This window comes from Astatotilapia calliptera, chromosome 3 (assembly GCF_964374335.1).
Source record: "Astatotilapia calliptera chromosome 3, fAstCal68.1, whole genome shotgun sequence".
Lineage (NCBI taxonomy): Eukaryota > Metazoa > Chordata > Actinopteri > Cichliformes > Cichlidae > Astatotilapia > Astatotilapia calliptera.
This window is the reverse complement of record NC_137424.1, coordinates 24,362,585-24,383,568: the sequence shown is the minus strand read 5'-3', so window position 1 is coordinate 24,383,568 and position 20,984 is coordinate 24,362,585. Positions and strand designations below refer to the sequence as shown.

Here is a 20,984-nt window from a genome sequence, read left to right as displayed (position 1 = left end):
TGGCTGAGGCCACTTACACCACACCAGGGCCTGTGGCTCTTGCTCAGGCCACTCACATCACACCAGGCCCTGCGCTTCTGGCCGAGGCCATCTTCACCAAACCAGGCCCTGTGTTGCTAGCTGTGGCCATGTACAACACACCAGGCCCTGTGCTGGTTCCTGAGGCCATCTTCAACAATCCAGGGCCTGTGCTGTTAGATAAATGCTAAACTGAGCCTTTGGGTTAGGGTATTATGCAAACATGCAGGTATGGTTAAAGGATTGTCTTCGTAACTTCAGGTACTTGCCACCTAATCAGTTGAATCCATAAATTGAGACATTGTGCTGGGGCCAGCAGCTTACGGCCATACCACCCTGAGCATGCCCGACCTCGTCTGATCTCGGAAGCTAAGCAGGGCTGGGCTTGGTTAGTACTTGGATGGGAGACTACCTGGGAATACCTGGTGCTGTAAGCCTTTCATTTTCATGTCATTGAACCGCTTTTGATCCAGAGAAGGGGTGTATTAAAAGACCAAAAGCAGCTGCCCATTAATGAGGGCACATTAACGACATTGATTTTGGCTCTTTTCCAATGTCTTGTGCTGCTAGCTGATGCCACCTACACCACACCAGGGCCTGAGTGACCGGCTGGGGCCACTTACACCACATCAGGGCCTGTGGCTGCTGGCTGAGGCCACCTACACCACACCAGGGCATTAGTTGCTATTGAGGCCAATTACACCACACCAGGGTCTGTGACTCTTGCTCAGGCCACTTACACCACACCAGGGCCTGTGGCACTGGCTGAGGCCACTTACACCACACCAGGGCCTGTGGCTGCTGGCTGAGGCCACTTACACCACACCAGGGCCTGTGGCTGCTGGCTGAGGTCACTTACACCACACCAGGGCCTGTGGCTGCTGGCTGAGGGCACTTACACCACACCAGTGCCTGTGGCTTCTGGCTGAGGCCACTTACACCACACCAGGGCCTGTGGCTCTTGCTCAGGCCACTTACACCACACCAGGGCCTGTGGCTGCTGGCTGAGGCCACTTACACCACACCAGGGCCTGTGGCTCTTGCTCAGGCCACTTACACCACACCAGGGCCTGTGGCACTGGCTGAGGCCACTTACACCACACCAGGGCCTGTGGCTGCTGGCTGAGGCCACCTACACCACACCAGGGCCTTAGTTGCTATTGAGGCCAATTACACCACAACAGGGTCTGTGGCTCTTGCTCAGGCCACTTACACCACACCAGGGCCTGTGGCACTGGCTGAGGCCACTTACACCACACCAGGACCTGTGGCTCTGGCTGAGGCCACTTACACCACACCAGGGCCTGTGGCTGCTGGCTGAGGCCACTTACACCACACCAGGGCCTGTGGCTGCTGGCTGAGGCCACTTACACCACACCAGGGCCTGTGGCTGCTGGCTGAGGCCACTTACACCACACCAGGGCCTGTGGCACTGGCTGAGGCCACTTACACCACACCAGGACCTGTGGCTCTGGCTGAGGCCACTTACACCACACCCGGACCTGTGGCTCTGGCTGAGGCCACTTACACCACACCAGGGCCTGTGGCTGCTGGCTGAGGCCACTTACACCACACCAGGGCATTAGTTGCTATTGAGGCCACTTACACCACACCAGGGCCTGTGGCTGCTGGCTGAGGCCACCTACACCACACCAGGGCATTAGTTGCTATTGAGGCCAATTACACCACACCAGGGTCTGTGGCTCTTGCTCAGGCCACTTACACCACACCAGGGCCTGTGGCACTGGCTGAGGCCACTTACACCACACCAGGACCTGTGGCTCTGGCTGAGGCCAATTACACCACACCAGGGCCTGTGGCTGCTGGCTGAGGCCACTTACACCACACCAGGGCCTGTGGCTTCTGGCTGAGGCCACTTACACCACACCAGGGCCTGTGGCACTGGCTGAGGCCACTTACACCACACCAGGACCTGTGGCTCTGGCTGAGGCCACTTACACCACACCAGGGCCTGTGGCTGCTGGCTGAGGCCACTTACACCACACCAGGGCCTGTGGCTGCTGGCTGAGGCCACTTACACCACACCAGGGCCTGTGGCTGCTGGCTGAGGCCACTTACACCACACCAGTGCCTGTGGCTTCTGGCTCAGGCCACTCACATCACACCAGGCCCTGTGCTGCTAGCTGTGGCCATGTACAACACACCAGGCCCTGTGCTGGTTCCTGAGGCCATCTTCAACAATCCAGGGCCTGTGCTGTTAGATAAATGCTAAACTGAGCCTTTGGGTTAGGGTATTATGCAAACATGCAGGTATGGTTAAAGGATTGTCTTCGTAACTTCAGGTACTTGCCACCTAATCAGTTGAATCCATAAATTGAGACATTGTGCTGGGGCCAGCAGCTTACGGCCATACCACCCTGAGCACGCCCGACCTCGTCTGATCTCGGAAGCTAAGCAGGGCTGGGCTTGGTTAGTACTTGGATGGGAGACTACCTGGCAATACCTGGTGCTGTAAGCCTTTCATTTTCATGTCATTGAACCGCTTTTGATCCAGAGAAGGGGTGTATTAAAAGACCAAAAGCAGCTGCCCATTAATGAGGGCACATTAACGACATTGCTTTTGGCTGTTTTCCAATGTCTTGTGCTGCTAGCTGATGCCACCTACACCACACCAGGGCCTGAGTGACCGGCTGGGGCCACTTACACCACATCAGGGCCTGTGGCTGCTGGCTGAGGCCACTTACACCACACCAGGGCCTGTGGCAGCTGGCTGAGGCCACTTACACCACACCAGGGCATTAGTTGCTATTGAGGCCAATTACACCACACCAGGGTCTGTGGCTGCTGGCTGAGGCCACTTACACCACACCAGGGCCTGTGGCTGCTGGCTGAGGCCACTTACACCACACCAGGGCCTGTGGCTGCTGGCTGAGGTCACTTACACCACACCAGGGCATTAGTTGCTATTGAGGCCCCTTACACCACACCAGGACCTGTGGCTCTGGCTGAGGCCACTTACACCACACCAGGGCCTGTGGCTGCTGGCTGAGGCCACTTACACCACACCAGGGCATTAGTTGCTATTGAGGCCACTTACACCACACCAGGGCCTGTGGCTGCTGGCTGAGGCCACCTACACCACACCAGGGCATTAGTTGCTATTGAGGCCAATTACACCACACCAGGGTCTGTGGCTCTTGCTCAGGCCACTTACACCACACCAGGGCCTGTGGCACTGGCTGAGGCCACTTACACCACACCAGGACCTGTGGCTCTGGCTGAGGCCAATTACACCACACCAGGGCCTGTGGCTGCTGGCTGAGGCCACTTACACCACACCAGGGCCTGTGGCTTCTGGCTGAGGCCACTTACACCACACCAGGGCCTGTGGCACTGGCTGAGGCCACTTACACCACACCAGGACCTGTGGCTCTGGCTGAGGCCACTTACACCACACCAGGGCCTGTGGCTGCTGGCTGAGGCCACTTACACCACACCAGGGCCTGTGGCTGCTGGCTGAGGCCACTTACACCACACCAGGGCCTGTGGCTGCTGGCTGAGGCCACTTACACCACACCAGTGCCTGTGGCTTCTGGCCGAGGCCACTCACATCACACCAGGCCCTGTGCTGCTAGCTGTGGCCATGTACAACACACCAGGCCCTGTGCTGGTTCCTGAGGCCATCTTCAACAATCCAGGGCCTGTGCTGTTAGATAAATGCTAAACTGAGCCTTTGGGTTAGGGTATTATGCAAACATGCAGGTATGGTTAAAGGATTGTCTTCGTAACTTCAGGTACTTGCCACCTAATCAGTTGAATCCATAAATTGAGACATTGTGCTGGGGCCAGCAGCTTACGGCCATACCACCCTGAGCACGCCCGACCTCGTCTGATCTCGGAAGCTAAGCAGGGCTGGGCTTGGTTAGTACTTGGATGGGAGACTACCTGGGAATACCTGGTGCTGTAAGCCTTTCATTTTCATGTCATTGAACCGCTTTTGATCCAGAGAAGGGGTGTATTAAAAGACCAAAAGCAGCTGCCCATTAATGAGGGCACATTAACGACATTGCTTTTGGCTGTTTTCCAATGTCTTGTGCTGCTAGCTGATGCCACCTACACCACACCAGGGCCTGAGTGACCGGCTGGGGCCACTTACACCACATCAGGGCCTGTGGCTGCTGGCTGAGGCCACTTACACCACACCAGGGCCTGTGGCTGCTGGCTGAGGCCACTTACACCACACCAGGGCATTAGTTGCTATTGAGGCCAATTACACCACACCAGGGTCTGTGGCACTGGCTGAGGCCACTTACACCACACCAGGGCCTGTGGCTGCTGGCTGAGGCCACTTACACCACACCAGGGCCTGTGGCTGCTGGCTGAGGTCACTTACACCACACCAGGGCATTAGTTGCTATTGAGGCCCCTTACACCACACCAGTGCCTGTGGCTTCTGGCTGAGGCCACTTACACCACACCAGGGCCTGTGGCTCTTGCTCAGGCCACTTACACCACACCAGGGCCTGTGGCTGCTGGCTGAGGCCACTTACACCACACCAGGGCCTGTGGCTGCTGGCTGAGGCCACTTACACCACACCAGGGCATTAGTTGCTATTGAGGCCACTTACACCACACCAGGGCCTGTGGCTGCTGGCTGAGGCCACTTACACCACACCAGGGCATAAGTTGCTATTGAGGCCAATTACACCACACCAGGGTCTTTGGCTCTTGCTCAGGCCACTTACACCACACCAGGGCCTGTGGCACTGGCTGAGGCCACTTACACCACACCAGGGCCTGTGGCTCTGGCTGAGGCCACTTACACCACACCAGGGCCTGTGGCTGCTGGCTGAGGCCACTTACACCACACCAGGGCCTGTGGCTGCTGGCTGAGGCCACTTACACCACACCAGGGCCTGTGGCTGCTGGCTGAGGCCACTTACACCACACCAGGGCATTAGTTGCTATTGAGGCCAATTACACCACACCAGGGTCTGTGGCTCTTGCTCAGGCCACTTACACCACACCAGGGCCTGTGGCACTGGCTGAGGCCACTTACACCACACCAGGGCCTGTGGCTGCTGGCTGAGGCCACCTACACCACACCAGGGCATTAGTTGCTATTGAGGCCAATTACACCACACCAGGGTCTGTGACTCTTGCTCAGGCCACTTACACCACACCAGGGCCTGTGGCACTGGCTGAGGCCACTTACACCACACCAGGGCCTGTGGCTGCTGGCTGAGGCCACTTACACCACACCAGGGCCTGTGGCTGCTGGCTGAGGTCACTTACACCACACCAGGGCCTGTGGCTGCTGGCTGAGGGCACTTACACCACACCAGTGCCTGTGGCTTCTGGCTGAGGCCACTTACACCACACCAGGGCCTGTGGCTCTTGCTCAGGCCACTTACACCACACCAAGGCCTGTGGCTGCTGGCTGAGGCCACTTACACCACACCAGGGCCTGTGGCTCTTGCTCAGGCCACTTACACCACACCAGGGCCTGTGGCACTGGCTGAGGCCACTTACACCACACCAGGGCCTGTGGCTGCTGGCTGAGGCCACCTACACCACACCAGGGCATTAGTTGCTATTGAGGCCAATTACACCACACCAGGGTCTGTGACTCTTGCTCAGGCCACTTACACCACACCAGGGCCTGTGGCACTGGCTGAGGCCACTTACACCACACCAGGGCCTGTGGCTGCTGGCTGAGGCCACTTACACCACACCAGGGCCTGTGGCTGCTGGCTGAGGTCACTTACACCACACCAGGGCCTGTGGCTGCTGGCTGAGGGCACTTACACCACACCAGTGCCTGTGGCTTCTGGCTGAGGCCACTTACACCACACCAGGGCCTGTGGCTGCTGGCTCAGGCCACTTACACCACACCAGGGCCTGTGGCTGCTGGCTGAGGCCACTTACACCACACCAGGGCCTGTGGCTGCTGGCTGAGGCCACTTACACCACACCAGTGCCTGTGGCTGCTGGCTGAGGCCACTTACACCACACCAGGGCATTAGTTGCTATTGAGGCCCCTTACACCACACCAGGGCCTGTGGCACTGGCTGAGGCCACTTACACCACACCAGGGCCTGTGGCTGCTGGCTGAGGCCACATACACCACAACAGGGCATTAGTTGCTATTGAGGCCAATTACACCACACCAGGGTCTGTGGCTCTTGCTCAGGCCACTTACACCACACCAGGGCCTGTGGCACTGGCTGAGGCCACTTACACTACACCAGGGCCTGTGGCTCTGGCTGAGGCCACTTACACCACACCAGGGCCTGTGGCTGCTGGCTGAGGCCACTTACACCACACCAGGGCCTGTGGCTGCTGGCTGAGGCCACTTACACCACACCAGGGCCTGTGGCTGCTGGCTGAGGCCACTTACACCACACCAGGTCCTGTGGCTGCTGGCTGAGGCCACTTACACCACACCAGTGCCTGTGGCTTCTGGCTGAGGCCACTTACACCACACCAGGGCCTGTGGCTCTTGCTCAGGCCACTCACATCACACCAGGCCCTGCGCTTCTGGCCGAGGCCATCTTCACCAAACCAGGCCCTGTGCTGCTAGCTGTGGCCATGTACAACACACCAGGCCCTGTGCTGGTTCCTGAGGCCATCTTCAACAATCCAGGGCCTGTGCTGTTAGATAAATGCTAAACTGAGCCTTTGGGTTAGGGTATTATGCAAACATGCAGGTATGGTTAAAGGATTGTCTTCGTAACTTCAGGTACTTGCCACCTAATCAGTTGAATCCATAAATTGAGACATTGTGCTGGGGCCAGCAGCTTACGGCCATACCACCCTGAGCATGCCCGACCTCGTCTGATCTCGGAAGCTAAACAGGGCTGGGCTTGGTTAGTACTTGGATGGGAGACTACCTGGGAATACCTGGTGCTGTAAGCCTTTCATTTTCATGTCATTGAACCGCTTTTGATCCAGAGAAGGGGTGTATTAAAAGACCAAAAGCAGCTGCCCATTAATGAGGGCACATTAACGACATTGATTTTGGCTCTTTTCCAATGTCTTGTGCTGCTAGCTGATGCCACCTACACCACACCAGGGCCTGAGTGACCGGCTGGGGCCACTTACACCACATCAGGGCCTGTGGCTGCAGGCTGAGGCCACCTACACCACACCAGGGCATTAGTTGCTATTGAGGCCAATTACACCACACCAGGGTCTGTGACTCTTGCTCAGGCCACTTACACCACACCAGGGCCTGTGGCACTGGCTGAGGCCACTTACACCACACCAGGGCCTGTGGCTGCTGGCTGAGGCCACTTACACCACACCAGGGCCTGTGGCTGCTGGCTGAGGTCACTTACACCACACCAGGGCCTGTGGCTGCTGGCTGAGGGCACTTACACCACACCAGTGCCTGTGGCTTCTGGCTGAGGCCACTTACACTACACCAGGGCCTGTGGCTCTTGCTCAGGCCACTTACACCACACCAGGGCCTGTGGCTGCTGGCTGAGGCCACTTACACCACACCAGGGCCTGTGGCTCTTGCTCAGGCCACTTACACCACACCAGGGCCTGTGGCACTGGCTGAGGCCACTTACACCACACCAGGGCCTGTGGCTGCTGGCTGAGGCCACCTACACCACACCAGGGCATTAGTTGCTATTGAGGCCAATTACACCACACCAGGGTCTGTGACTCTTGCTCAGGCCACTTACACCACACCAGGGCCTGTGGCACTGGCTGAGGCCACTTACACCACACCAGGGCCTGTGGCTGCTGGCTGAGGCCACTTACACCACACCAGGGCCTGTGGCTGCTGGCTGAGGTCACTTACACCACACCAGGGCCTGTGGCTGCTGGCTGAGGGCACTTACACCACACCAGTGCCTGTGGCTTCTGGCTGAGGCCACATACACCACACCAGGGCCTGTGGCTGCTGGCTCAGGCCACTTACACCACACCAGGGCCTGTGGCTGCTGGCTGAGGCCACTACACCACACCAGGGCCTGTGGCTGCTGGCTGAGGCCACTTACACCACACCAGTGCCTGTGGCTGCTGGCTGAGGCCACTTACACCACACCAGGGCATTAGTTGCTATTGAGGCCACTTACACCACATCAGGGCCTTTGGCACTGGCTGAGGCCACTTACACCACACCAGGGCCTGTGGCTGCTGGCTGAGGCCACCTACACCACACCAGGGCATTAGTTGCTATTGAGGCCCCTTATACAACACCGGGGCCTGTGGCACTGGCTGAGGCCACTTACACCACACCAGGGCCTGTGGCTGCTGGCTGAGGCCACCTACACCACACCAGGGCATTAGTTGCTATTGAGGCCAATTACACCACACCAGGGTCTGTGGCTCTTGCTCAGGCCACTTACACCCCACCAGGGCCTGTGGCACTGGTTGAGGCCACTTACACTATACCAGGGCCTGTGGCTCTGGCTGAGGCCACTTACACCACACCAGGGCCTGTGGCTGCTGGCTGAGGCCACTTACACCACACCAGGGCCTGTGGCTGCTGGCTGAGGCCACTTACACCACACCAGGGCCTGTGGCTGCTGGCTGAGGCCACTTACACCACACCAGGGCCTGTGGCTGCTGGCTGAGGCCACTTACACCACACCAGGGCCTGTGGCTGCTGGCTGAGGCCACTTACACCACACCAGTGCCTGTGGCTTCTGGCTGAGGCCACTTACACCACACCAGGGCCTGTGGCTCTTGCTCAGGCCAGTCACATCACACCAGGCCCTGCGCTTCTCGCCGAGGCCATCTTCACCAAACCAGGCCCTGTGCTTCTTGCTGTGGCCATGTACAACACACCAGGCCCTGTGCTGGTTCCTGAGGCCATCTTCAACAATCCAGGGCCTGTGCTGTTAGATAAATGCTAAACTGAGCCTTTGGGTTAGGGTATTATGCAAACATGCAGGTATGGTTAAAGGATTGTCTTCGTAACTTCAGGTACTTGCCACCTAATCTCTTGAATCCATAAATTGAGACATTGTGCTGGGGCCAGCAGCTTACGGCCATACCACCCTGAGCACGCCCGACCTCGTCTAATCTCGGAAGCTAAGCAGGGCTGGGCTTGGTTAGTACTTGGATGGGAGACTGCCTGGGAATACCTGGTGCTATAAGTCTTTCATTTTCATGTCATTGAACCGCTTTTGATCCAGAGAAGGGGTGTATTAAAAGACCAAAAGCAGCTGCCCATTAATGAGGGCACATTAACGACATTGCTTTTGGCTGTTTTCCAATGTCTTGTGCTGCTAGCTGATGCCACTTACACCACACCAGGGCCTGAGTGACCGGCTGGGGCCACTTACACCACATCAGGGCCTGTGGTTGCTGGCTGAGGCCACTTACACCACACCAGGGCCTGTGGCTGCTGGCTGAGGCCACCTACACCACACCAGGGCCTTACTTGCTATTGAGGCCAATTACACCACACCAGGGTCTGTGGCTCTTGCTCAGGCCACTTTTACCACACCAGGGCCTGTGGCTGCTGGATGAGGCGACTTACACCACACCAAGGCCTGTGGCTGCTGGATGAGGCCACTTACACCACACCAGGGCCTTAGTTGCTATTGAGGCCACTTACACCACACCAGGGCCTGTGGCTCTGGCTGAGGCCACTTACACCACACCACGGCCTTATTTGCTTCTGAGGCCACTTACACCACACCAGGGCCTGTGGCTCTGGCTGAGGCCACTTACACCACACCAGGGCCTGTGGCTCTTGCTCAGGCCACTTACTCCACACCAGGGCCTGTGGCTCTTGCTCAGGCCACTCCTATCACACCAGGCCCTGTGGCTGCTGGCCGAGGCCACTTACACCACACCAGGGCATTAGTTGCTATTGAGGCCACTTACACCACACCAGGGCCTGTGGCTGCTGGCTGAGGCCACTTACACCACACCAGGGCCTGTGGCTGCTGGCTGAGGCCACTTACACCACACCAGTGCCTGTGGCTTCTGGCTGAGGCCACTTACACCACACCAGGGCCTGTGGCTCTTGCTCAGGCCAGTCACATCACACCAGGCCCTGCGCTTCTCGCCGAGGCCATCTTCACCAAACCAGGCCCTGTGCTTCTTGCTGTGGCCATGTACAACACACCAGGCCCTGTGCTGGTTCCTGAGGCCATCTTCAACAATCCAGGGCCTGTGCTGTTAGATAAATGCTAAACTGAGCCTTTGGGTTAGGGTATTATGCAAACATGCAGGTATGGTTAAAGGATTGTCTTCGTAACTTCAGGTACTTGCCACCTAATCTCTTGAATCCATAAATTGAGACATTGTGCTGGGGCCAGCAGCTTACGGCCATACCACCCTGAGCACGCCCGACCTCGTCTAATCTCGGAAGCTAAGCAGGGCTGGGCTTGGTTAGTACTTGGATGGGAGACTGCCTGGGAATACCTGGTGCTATAAGTCTTTCATTTTCATGTCATTGAACCGCTTTTGATCCAGAGAAGGGGTGTATTAAAAGACCAAAAGCAGCTGCCCATTAATGAGGGCACATTAACGACATTGCTTTTGGCTGTTTTCCAATGTCTTGTGCTGCTAGCTGATGCCACCTACACCACACCAGGGCCTGAGTGACCGGCTGAGGCCACTTACACCACATCAGGGCCTGTGGCTGCTGGCTGAGGCCACTTACACCACACCAGGGCCTGTGGCTGCTGGCTGAGGGCACTTACACCACACCAGGGCCTGTGGCTGCTGGCTGAGGCCACCTACACCACACCAGGGCCTGTGGCTGCTGGCTGAGGCCACTTACACCACACCAGTGCCTGTGGCTTCTGGCTGAGGCCACTTGCACCACACCAGGGCCTGTGGCTCTTGCTCAGGCCACTCACATCACACCAGGCCCTGCGCTTCTGGCCGAGGCCATCTTCACCAAACCAGGCCCTGTGCTGCTAGCTGTGGCCATGTACAACACACCAGGCCCTGTGCTGGTTCCTGAGGCCATCTTCAACAATCCAGGGCCTGTGCTGTTAGATAAATGCTAAACTGAGCCTTTGGGTTAGGGTATTATGCAAACATGCAGGTATGGTTAAAGGATTGTCTTCGTAACTTCAGGTACTTGCCACCTAATCAGTTGAATCCATAAATTGAGACATTGTGCTGGGGCCAGCAGCTTACGGCCATACCACCCTGAGCATGCCCGACCTCGTCTGATCTCGGAAGCTAAGCAGGGCTGGGCTTGGTTAGTATTTGGATGGGAGACTACCTGGGAATACCTGGTGCTGTAAGCCTTTCATTTTCATGTCATTGAACCGCTTTTGATCCAGAGAAGGGGTGTATTAAAAGACCAAAAGCAGCTGCCCATTAATGAGGGCACATTAACGACATTGCTTTTGGCTCTTTTCCAATGTCTTGTGCTGCTAGCTGATGCCGCCTACACCACACCAGGGCCTGAGTGACCGGCTGGGGCCACTTACACCACATCAGGGCCTGTGGCTGCTGGCTGAGGCCACTTACACCACACCAGGGCCTGTGGCTGCTGGCTGAGGTCACTTACACCACACCAGGGCCTGTGGCTGCTGGCTGAGGGCACTTACACCACACCAGTGCCTGTGGCTTCTGGCTGAGGCCACTTACACCACACCAGGGCCTGTGGCTCTTGCTCAGGCCACTTACACCACACCAAGGCCTGTGGCTGCTGGCTGAGGCCACTTACACCACACCAGGGCCTGTGGCTCTTGCTCAGGCCACTTACACCACACCAGGGCCTGTGGCACTGGCTGAGGCCACTTACACCACACCAGGGCCTGTGGCTGCTGGCTGAGGCCACCTACACCACACCAGGGCATTAGTTGCTATTGAGGCCAATTACACCACACCAGGGTCTGTGACTCTTGCTCAGGCCACTTACACCACACCAGGGCCTGTGGCACTGGCTGAGGCCACTTACACCACACCAGGGCCTGTGGCTGCTGGCTGAGGCCACTTACACCACACCAGGGCCTGTGGCTGCTGGCTGAGGTCACTTACACCACACCAGGGCCTGTGGCTGCTGGCTGAGGGCACTTACACCACACCAGTGCCTGTGGCTTCTGGCTGAGGCCACTTACACCACACCAGGGCCTGTGGCTGCTGGCTCAGGCCACTTACACCACACCAGGGCCTGTGGCTGCTGGCTGAGGCCACTTACACCACACCAGGGCCTGTGGCTGCTGGCTGAGGCCACTTACACCACACCAGTGCCTGTGGCTGCTGGCTGAGGCCACTTACACCACACCAGGGCATTAGTTGCTATTGAGGCCCCTTACACCACACCAGGGCCTGTGGCACTGGCTGAGGCCACTTACACCACACCAGGGCCTGTGGCTGCTGGCTGAGGCCACATACACCACAACAGGGCATTAGTTGCTATTGAGGCCAATTACACCACACCAGGGTCTGTGGCTCTTGCTCAGGCCACTTACACCACACCAGGGCCTGTGGCACTGGCTGAGGCCACTTACACTACACCAGGGCCTGTGGCTCTGGCTGAGGCCACTTACACCACACCAGGGCCTGTGGCTGCTGGCTGAGGCCACTTACACCACACCAGGGCCTGTGGCTGCTGGCTGAGGCCACTTACACCACACCAGGGCCTGTGGCTGCTGGCTGAGGCCACTTACACCACACCAGGTCCTGTGGCTGCTGGCTGAGGCCACTTACACCACACCAGTGCCTGTGGCTTCTGGCTGAGGCCACTTACACCACACCAGGGCCTGTGGCTCTTGCTCAGGCCACTCACATCACACCAGGCCCTGCGCTTCTGGCCGAGGCCATCTTCACCAAACCAGGCCCTGTGCTGCTAGCTGTGGCCATGTACAACACACCAGGCCCTGTGCTGGTTCCTGAGGCCATCTTCAACAATCCAGGGCCTGTGCTGTTAGATAAATGCTAAACTGAGCCTTTGGGTTAGGGTATTATGCAAACATGCAGGTATGGTTAAAGGATTGTCTTCGTAACTTCAGGTACTTGCCACCTAATCAGTTGAATCCATAAATTGAGACATTGTGCTGGGGCCAGCAGCTTACGGCCATACCACCCTGAGCATGCCCGACCTCGTCTGATCTCGGAAGCTAAACAGGGCTGGGCTTGGTTAGTACTTGGATGGGAGACTACCTGGGAATACCTGGTGCTGTAAGCCTTTCATTTTCATGTCATTGAACCGCTTTTGATCCAGAGAAGGGGTGTATTAAAAGACCAAAAGCAGCTGCCCATTAATGAGGGCACATTAACGACATTGATTTTGGCTCTTTTCCAATGTCTTGTGCTGCTAGCTGATGCCACCTACACCACACCAGGGCCTGAGTGACCGGCTGGGGCCACTTACACCACATCAGGGCCTGTGGCTGCAGGCTGAGGCCACCTACACCACACCAGGGCATTAGTTGCTATTGAGGCCAATTACACCACACCAGGGTCTGTGACTCTTGCTCAGGCCACTTACACCACACCAGGGCCTGTGGCACTGGCTGAGGCCACTTACACCACACCAGGGCCTGTGGCTGCTGGCTGAGGCCACTTACACCACACCAGGGCCTGTGGCTGCTGGCTGAGGTCACTTACACCACACCAGGGCCTGTGGCTGCTGGCTGAGGGCACTTACACCACACCAGTGCCTGTGGCTTCTGGCTGAGGCCACTTACACTACACCAGGGCCTGTGGCTCTTGCTCAGGCCACTTACACCACACCAGGGCCTGTGGCTGCTGGCTGAGGCCACTTACACCACACCAGGGCCTGTGGCTCTTGCTCAGGCCACTTACACCACACCAGGGCCTGTGGCACTGGCTGAGGCCACTTACACCACACCAGGGCCTGTGGCTGCTGGCTGAGGCCACCTACACCACACCAGGGCATTAGTTGCTATTGAGGCCAATTACACCACACCAGGGTCTGTGACTCTTGCTCAGGCCACTTACACCACACCAGGGCCTGTGGCACTGGCTGAGGCCACTTACACCACACCAGGGCCTGTGGCTGCTGGCTGAGGCCACTTACACCACACCAGGGCCTGTGGCTGCTGGCTGAGGTCACTTACACCACACCAGGGCCTGTGGCTGCTGGCTGAGGGCACTTACACCACACCAGTGCCTGTGGCTTCTGGCTGAGGCCACATACACCACACCAGGGCCTGTGGCTGCTGGCTCAGGCCACTTACACCACACCAGGGCCTGTGGCTGCTGGCTGAGGCCACTACACCACACCAGGGCCTGTGGCTGCTGGCTGAGGCCACTTACACCACACCAGTGCCTGTGGCTGCTGGCTGAGGCCACTTACACCACACCAGGGCATTAGTTGCTATTGAGGCCACTTACACCACATCAGGGCCTTTGGCACTGGCTGAGGCCACTTACACCACACCAGGGCCTGTGGCTGCTGGCTGAGGCCACCTACACCACACCAGGGCATTAGTTGCTATTGAGGCCCCTTATACAACACCGGGGCCTGTGGCACTGGCTGAGGCCACTTACACCACACCAGGGCCTGTGGCTGCTGGCTGAGGCCACCTACACCACACCAGGGCATTAGTTGCTATTGAGGCCAATTACACCACACCAGGGTCTGTGGCTCTTGCTCAGGCCACTTACACCCCACCAGGGCCTGTGGCACTGGTTGAGGCCACTTACACTATACCAGGGCCTGTGGCTCTGGCTGAGGCCACTTACACCACACCAGGGCCTGTGGCTGCTGGCTGAGGCCACTTACACCACACCAGGGCCTGTGGCTGCTGGCTGAGGCCACTTACACCACACCAGGGCCTGTGGCTGCTGGCTGAGGCCACTTACACCACACCAGGGCCTGTGGCTGCTGGCTGAGGCCACTTACACCACACCAGGGCCTGTGGCTGCTGGCTGAGGCCACTTACACCACACCAGTGCCTGTGGCTTCTGGCTGAGGCCACTTACACCACACCAGGGCCTGTGGCTCTTGCTCAGGCCAGTCACATCACACCAGGCCCTGCGCTTCTCGCCGAGGCCATCTTCACCAAACCAGGCCCTGTGCTTCTTGCTGTGGCCATGTACAACACACCAGGCCCTGTGCTGGTTCCTGAGGCCATCTTCAACAATCCAGGGCCTGTGCTGTTAGATAAATGCTAAACTGAGCCTTTGGGTTAGGGTATTATGCAAACATGCAGGTATGGTTAAAGGATTGTCTTCGTAACTTCAGGTACTTGCCACCTAATCTCTTGAATCCATAAATTGAGACATTGTGCTGGGGCCAGCAGCTTACGGCCATACCACCCTGAGCACGCCCGACCTCGTCTAATCTCGGAAGCTAAGCAGGGCTGGGCTTGGTTAGTACTTGGATGGGAGACTGCCTGGGAATACCTGGTGCTATAAGTCTTTCATTTTCATGTCATTGAACCGCTTTTGATCCAGAGAAGGGGTGTATTAAAAGACCAAAAGCAGCTGCCCATTAATGAGGGCACATTAACGACATTGCTTTTGGCTGTTTTCCAATGTCTTGTGCTGCTAGCTGATGCCACCTACACCACACCAGGGCCTGAGTGACCGGCTGAGGCCACTTACACCACATCAGGGCCTGTGGCTGCTGGCTGAGGCCACTTACACCACACCAGGGCCTGTGGCTGCTGGCTGAGGGCACTTACACCACACCAGGGCCTGTGGCTGCTGGCTGAGGCCACCTACACCACACCAGGGCCTGTGGCTGCTGGCTGAGGCCACTTACACCACACCAGTGCCTGTGGCTTCTGGCTGAGGCCACTTGCACCACACCAGGGCCTGTGGCTCTTGCTCAGGCCACTCACATCACACCAGGCCCTGCGCTTCTGGCCGAGGCCATCTTCACCAAACCAGGCCCTGTGCTGCTAGCTGTGGCCATGTACAACACACCAGGCCCTGTGCTGGTTCCTGAGGCCATCTTCAACAATCCAGGGCCTGTGCTGTTAGATAAATGCTAAACTGAGCCTTTGGGTTAGGGTATTATGCAAACATGCAGGTATGGTTAAAGGATTGTCTTCGTAACTTCAGGTACTTGCCACCTAATCAGTTGAATCCATAAATTGAGACATTGTGCTGGGGCCAGCAGCTTACGGCCATACCACCCTGAGCATGCCCGACCTCGTCTGATCTCGGAAGCTAAGCAGGGCTGGGCTTGGTTAGTATTTGGATGGGAGACTACCTGGGAATACCTGGTGCTGTAAGCCTTTCATTTTCATGTCATTGAACCGCTTTTGATCCAGAGAAGGGGTGTATTAAAAGACCAAAAGCAGCTGCCCATTAATGAGGGCACATTAACGACATTGCTTTTGGCTCTTTTCCAATGTCTTGTGCTGCTAGCTGATGCCGCCTACACCACACCAGGGCCTGAGTGACCGGCTGGGGCCACTTACACCACATCAGGGCCTGTGGCTGCTGGCTGAGGCCACTTACACCACACCAGGGCCTGTGGCTGCTGGCTGAGGGCACTTACACCACACCAGTGCCTGTGGCTTCTGGCTGAGGCCACTTACACCACACCAGGGCCTGTGGCTCTTGCTCAGGCCACTTACACCACACCAGGGCCTGTGGCACTGGCTGAGGCCACTTACACCACACCAGGGCCTGTGGCTGCTGGCTGAGGCCACCTACACCACACCAGGGCATTAGTTGCTATTGAGGCCAATTACACCACACCAGGGTCTGTGACTCTTGCTCAGGCCACTTACACCACACCAGGGCCTGTGGCACTGGCTGAGGCCACTTACACCACACCAGGGCCTGTGGCTGCTGGCTGAGGCCACTTACACCACACCAGGGCCTGTGGCTGCTGGCTGAGGTCACTTACACCACACCAGGGCCTGTGGCTGCTGGCTGAGGGCACTTACACCACACCAGTGCCTGTGGCTGCTGGCTGAGGCCACTTACACCACACCAGGGCATTAGTTGCTATTGAGGCCACTTACACCACACCAGGGTCTGTGGCTCTTGCTCAGGCCACTTACACCCCACCAGGGCCTGTGGCACTGGTTGAGGCCACTTACACTATACCAGGGCCTGTGGCTCTGGCTGAGGCCACTTACACCACACCAGGGCCTGTGGCTGCTGGCTGAGGCCACTTACACCACACCAGGGCCTGTGGCTGCTGGCTGAGGCCACTTACACCACACCAGGGCCTGTGGCTGCTGGCTGAGGCCACTTACACCACACCAGGGCCTGTGGCTGCTGGCTGAGGCCACTTACACCACACCAGTGCCTGTGGCTTCTGGCTGAGGCCACTTACACCACACCAGGGCCTGTGGCTCTTGCTCAGGCCAGTCACATCACACCAGGCCCTGCGCTTCTCGCCGAGGCCATCTTCACCAAACCAGGCCCTGTGCTTCTTGCTGTGGCCATGTACAACACACCAGGCCCTGTGCTGGTTCCTGAGGCCATCTTCAACAATCCAGGGCCTGTGCTGTTAGATAAATGCTAAACTGAGCCTTTGGGTTAGGGTATTATGCAAACATGCAGGTATGGTTAAAGGATTGTCTTCGTAACTTCAGGTACTTCCCACCTAATCAGTTGAATCCATAAATTGAGACATTGTGCTGGGGCCAGCAGCTTACGGCCATACCACCCTGAGCACGCCCGACCTCGTCTAATCTCGGAAGCTAAGCAGGGCTGGGCTTGGTTAGTACTTGGATGGGAGACTGCCTGGGAATACCTGGTGCTATAAGCCTTTCATTTTCATGTCATTGAACCGCTTTTGATCCAGAGAAGGGGTGTATTAAAAGACCAAAAGCAGCTGCCCATTAATGAGGGCACATTAACGACATTGCTTTTGGCTGTTTTCCAATGTCTTGTGCTGCTAGCTGATGCCACCTACACCACACCAGGGCCTGAGTGACCGGCTGGGGCCACTTACACCACATCAGGGCCTGTGGCTGCTGGATGAGGCCACTTACACCACACCAGGGCCTGTGGCTGCGGGCTGAGGCCACTTACACCACACCAGGGCATTAGTTGCTATTGAGGCCAATTACACCACACCAGGGTCTGTGGCTCTTGCTCAGGCCACTTACACCACACCAGGGCCTGGGGCTGCTGGCTGAGGCCACTTACACCACACCAGGGCCTGTGGCTGCTGGCTGAGGCCACCTACACCACACCAGGGCATTAGTTGCTATTGAGGCCAATTACACCACACCAGGGTCTGTGACTCTTGCTCAGGCCACTTACACCACACCAGGGCCTGTGGCACTGGCTGAGGCCACTTACACCACACCAGGGCCTGTGGCTGCTGGCTGAGGCCACTTACACCACACCATGGCCTGTGGCTGCTGGCTGAGGCCACTTACACCACACCAGGGCCTGTGGCTGCTGGCTGAGGCCACTTACACCACACCAGGGCCTGTGGCTGCTGGCTGAGGGCACTTACACCACACCAGTGCCTGTGGCTCTTGCTCAGGCCACTTACACCACACCAGGGCCTGTGGCTGCTGGCTGAGGCCACTTACACCACACCAGGGCCTATGGCTGCTGGCTGAGGGCACTTACACCACACCAGTGCCTGTGGCTGTTGGCTGAGGCCACTTACACCACACCAGGGCATTAGTTGCTATTGAGGCCCCTTACACCACAACAGGGCCTGTGGCACTGGCTGAGGCCACTTACACCACACCAGGGCCTGTGGCTGCTGGCTGAGGCCACCTACACCAGACCAGGGCATTAGTTGCTATTGAGGCCAATTACACCACACCAGGGTCGGTGGCTCTTGCTCAGGCCACTTACACCACACCAGGGCCTGTGGCACTGGCTGAGGCCACTTACACCGCACCAGGGCCTGTGGCTGCTGGCTGAGGCCACCTACACCACACCAGGGCATTAGTTGCTATTGAGGCCAATTACACCACACCAGGGTCTGTGACTCTTGCTCAGGCCACTTACACCACACCAGGGCCTGTGGCACTGGCTGAGGCCACTTACACCACACCAGGGCCTGTGGCTGCTGGCTGAGGCCACTTACACCACACCAGGGCCTGTGGCTGCTGGCTGAGGTCACTTACACCACACCAGGGCCTGTGGCTGCTGGCTGAGGGCACTTACACCACACCAGTGCCTGTGGCTTCTGGCTGAGGCCACTTACACCACACCAGGGCCTGTGGCTCTTGCTCAGGCCACTTACACCACACCAGGGCCTGTGCTGCTGGCTGAGGCCACTTACACCACACCAGGGCCTGTGGCTGCTGGCTGAGGCCACTTACACCACACCAGGGCCTGTGGCTGCTGGCTGAGGGCACTTACACCACACCAGTGCCTGTGGCTGCTGGCTGAGGCCACTTACACCACACCAGGGCATTAGTTGCTATTGAGGCCCCTTACACCACACCAGGTGCCTGTGGCTACTGGCTGAGGCCACCTACACCACACCAGGGCCTTAGTTGCTATTGAGGCCAATTACACCACACCAGGGTCTGTGGCTCTTGCTCAGGCCACTTACACCACACCAGGGCCTGTGGCACTGGCTGAGGCCACTTACACCACACCAGGACCTGTGGCTCTGGCTGAGGCCACTTACACCACACCAGGGCCTGTGGCTGCTGGCTGAGGCCACTTACACCACACCAGGGCCTGTGGCTGCTGGCTGAGGCCACTTACACCACACCAGGGCCTGTGGCTGCTGGCTGAGGCCACTTACACCACACCAGGGCCTGTGGCTGCTGGCTGAGGCCACTTACACCACACCAGGGCCTGTGGCACTGGCTGAGGCCACTTACACCACACCAGGACCTGTGGCTCTGGCTGAGGCCACTTACACCACACCAGGACCTGTGGCTCTGGCTGAGGTCACTTACACCACACCAGGGCCTGTGGCTGCTGGCTGAGGCCACTTACACCACACCAGGGCATTAGTTGCTATTGAGGCCACTTACACCACACCAGGGCCTGTGGCTGCTGGCTGAGGCCACCTACACCACACCAGGGCATTAGTTGCTATTGAGGCCAATTACACCACACCAGGGTCTGTGGCTCTTGCTCAGGCCACTTACACCACACCAGGTCCTGTGGCACTGGCTGAGGCCACTTACACCACACCAGGACCTGTGGCTCTGGCTGAGGCCACTTACACCACACCAGGGCCTGTGGCTGCTGGCTGAGGCCACTTACACCACACCAGGGCCTGTGGCTGCTGGCTGAGGCCACTTACACCACACCAGGGCCTGTGGCTGCTGGCTGAGGCCACTTACACCACACCAGTGCCTGTGGCTTCTGGCTCAGGCCACTCACATCACACCAGGCCCTGTGCTGCTAGCTGTGGCCATGTACAACACACCAGGCCCTGTGCTGGTTCCTGAGGCCATCTTCAACAATCCAGGGCCTGTGCTGTTGGATAAATGCTAAACTGAGCCTTTGGGTTAGGGTATTATGCAAACATGCAGGTATGGTTAAAGGATTGTCTTCGTAACTTCAGGTACTTGCCACCTAATCAGTTGAATCCATAAATTGAGACATTGTGCTGGGGCCAGCAGCTTACGGCCATACCACCCTGAGCACGCCCGACCTCGTCTGATCTCGGAAGCTAAGCAGGGCTGGGCTTGGTTGGTACTTGGATGGGAGACTACCTGGGAATACCTGGTGCTGTAAGCCTTTCATTTTCATGTCATTGAACCGCTTTTGATCCAGAGAAGGGGTGTATTAAAAGACCAAAAGCAGCTGCCCATTAATGAGGGCACATTAACGACATTGCTTTTGGCTGTTTTCCAATGTCTTGTGCTGCTAGCTGATGCCACCTACACCACACCAGGGCCTGAGTGACCGGCTGGGGCCACTTACACCACATCAGGTCCTGTGGCTGCTGGCTGAGGCCACTTACACCACACCAGGGCCTGTGGCTGCTGGCTGAGGCCACTTACACCACACCAGGGCATTAGTTGCTATTGAGGCCAATTACACCACACCAGGGTCTGTGGCACTGGCTGAGGCCACTTACACCACACCAGGGCCTGTGGCTGCTGGCTGAGGCCACTTACACCACACCAGGGCCTGTGGCTGCTGGCTGAGGTCACTTACACCACACCAGGGCATTAGTTGCTATTGAGGCC

The 20,984-nt window shown here is 57.9% G+C and overlaps 8 non-coding genes and 4 pseudogenes across 8 annotated transcripts; all 12 read left to right on the top strand.

The window, feature by feature from the left end:
- Positions 1 to 336: 336 nt before the first annotated feature.
- On the top strand, positions 337 to 455 carry LOC145426687 (5S ribosomal RNA). Its single transcript, XR_013907398.1, has one exon. It is a non-coding gene; the product is annotated as a 5S ribosomal RNA (ribosomal RNA).
- A 1,923-nt stretch (positions 456 to 2,378) lies between these two features.
- On the top strand, positions 2,379 to 2,497 carry LOC145427164 (5S ribosomal RNA). The gene has a single exon (XR_013907891.1). It is a non-coding gene; the product is annotated as a 5S ribosomal RNA (ribosomal RNA).
- A 1,333-nt stretch (positions 2,498 to 3,830) lies between these two features.
- On the top strand, positions 3,831 to 3,949 carry LOC145427829 (5S ribosomal RNA). Its single transcript, XR_013908371.1, has one exon. It is a non-coding gene; the product is annotated as a 5S ribosomal RNA (ribosomal RNA).
- Positions 3,950 to 6,778: 2,829 nt separating this feature from the next.
- LOC145426895 (5S ribosomal RNA) lies at positions 6,779 to 6,897 on the top strand. Its single transcript, XR_013907616.1, has one exon. It is a non-coding gene; the product is annotated as a 5S ribosomal RNA (ribosomal RNA).
- Positions 6,898 to 8,979: 2,082 nt separating this feature from the next.
- Positions 8,980 to 9,098, top strand: LOC145427375 (5S ribosomal RNA; annotated as a pseudogene).
- A 1,172-nt stretch (positions 9,099 to 10,270) lies between these two features.
- On the top strand, positions 10,271 to 10,389 carry LOC145427374 (5S ribosomal RNA; annotated as a pseudogene).
- Positions 10,390 to 11,094: 705 nt separating this feature from the next.
- On the top strand, positions 11,095 to 11,213 carry LOC145427127 (5S ribosomal RNA). The gene has a single exon (XR_013907851.1). It is a non-coding gene; the product is annotated as a 5S ribosomal RNA (ribosomal RNA).
- Positions 11,214 to 12,983: 1,770 nt separating this feature from the next.
- On the top strand, positions 12,984 to 13,102 carry LOC145426894 (5S ribosomal RNA). The gene has a single exon (XR_013907615.1). It is a non-coding gene; the product is annotated as a 5S ribosomal RNA (ribosomal RNA).
- Positions 13,103 to 15,184: 2,082 nt separating this feature from the next.
- On the top strand, positions 15,185 to 15,303 carry LOC145427373 (5S ribosomal RNA; annotated as a pseudogene).
- Positions 15,304 to 16,008: 705 nt separating this feature from the next.
- LOC145427126 (5S ribosomal RNA) lies at positions 16,009 to 16,127 on the top strand. The gene has a single exon (XR_013907850.1). It is a non-coding gene; the product is annotated as a 5S ribosomal RNA (ribosomal RNA).
- Positions 16,128 to 17,501: 1,374 nt separating this feature from the next.
- Positions 17,502 to 17,620, top strand: LOC145427317 (5S ribosomal RNA; annotated as a pseudogene).
- Positions 17,621 to 20,410: 2,790 nt separating this feature from the next.
- Positions 20,411 to 20,529, top strand: LOC145426817 (5S ribosomal RNA). Its single transcript, XR_013907536.1, has one exon. It is a non-coding gene; the product is annotated as a 5S ribosomal RNA (ribosomal RNA).
- The last annotated feature ends 455 nt before the right edge of the window (positions 20,530 to 20,984 follow it).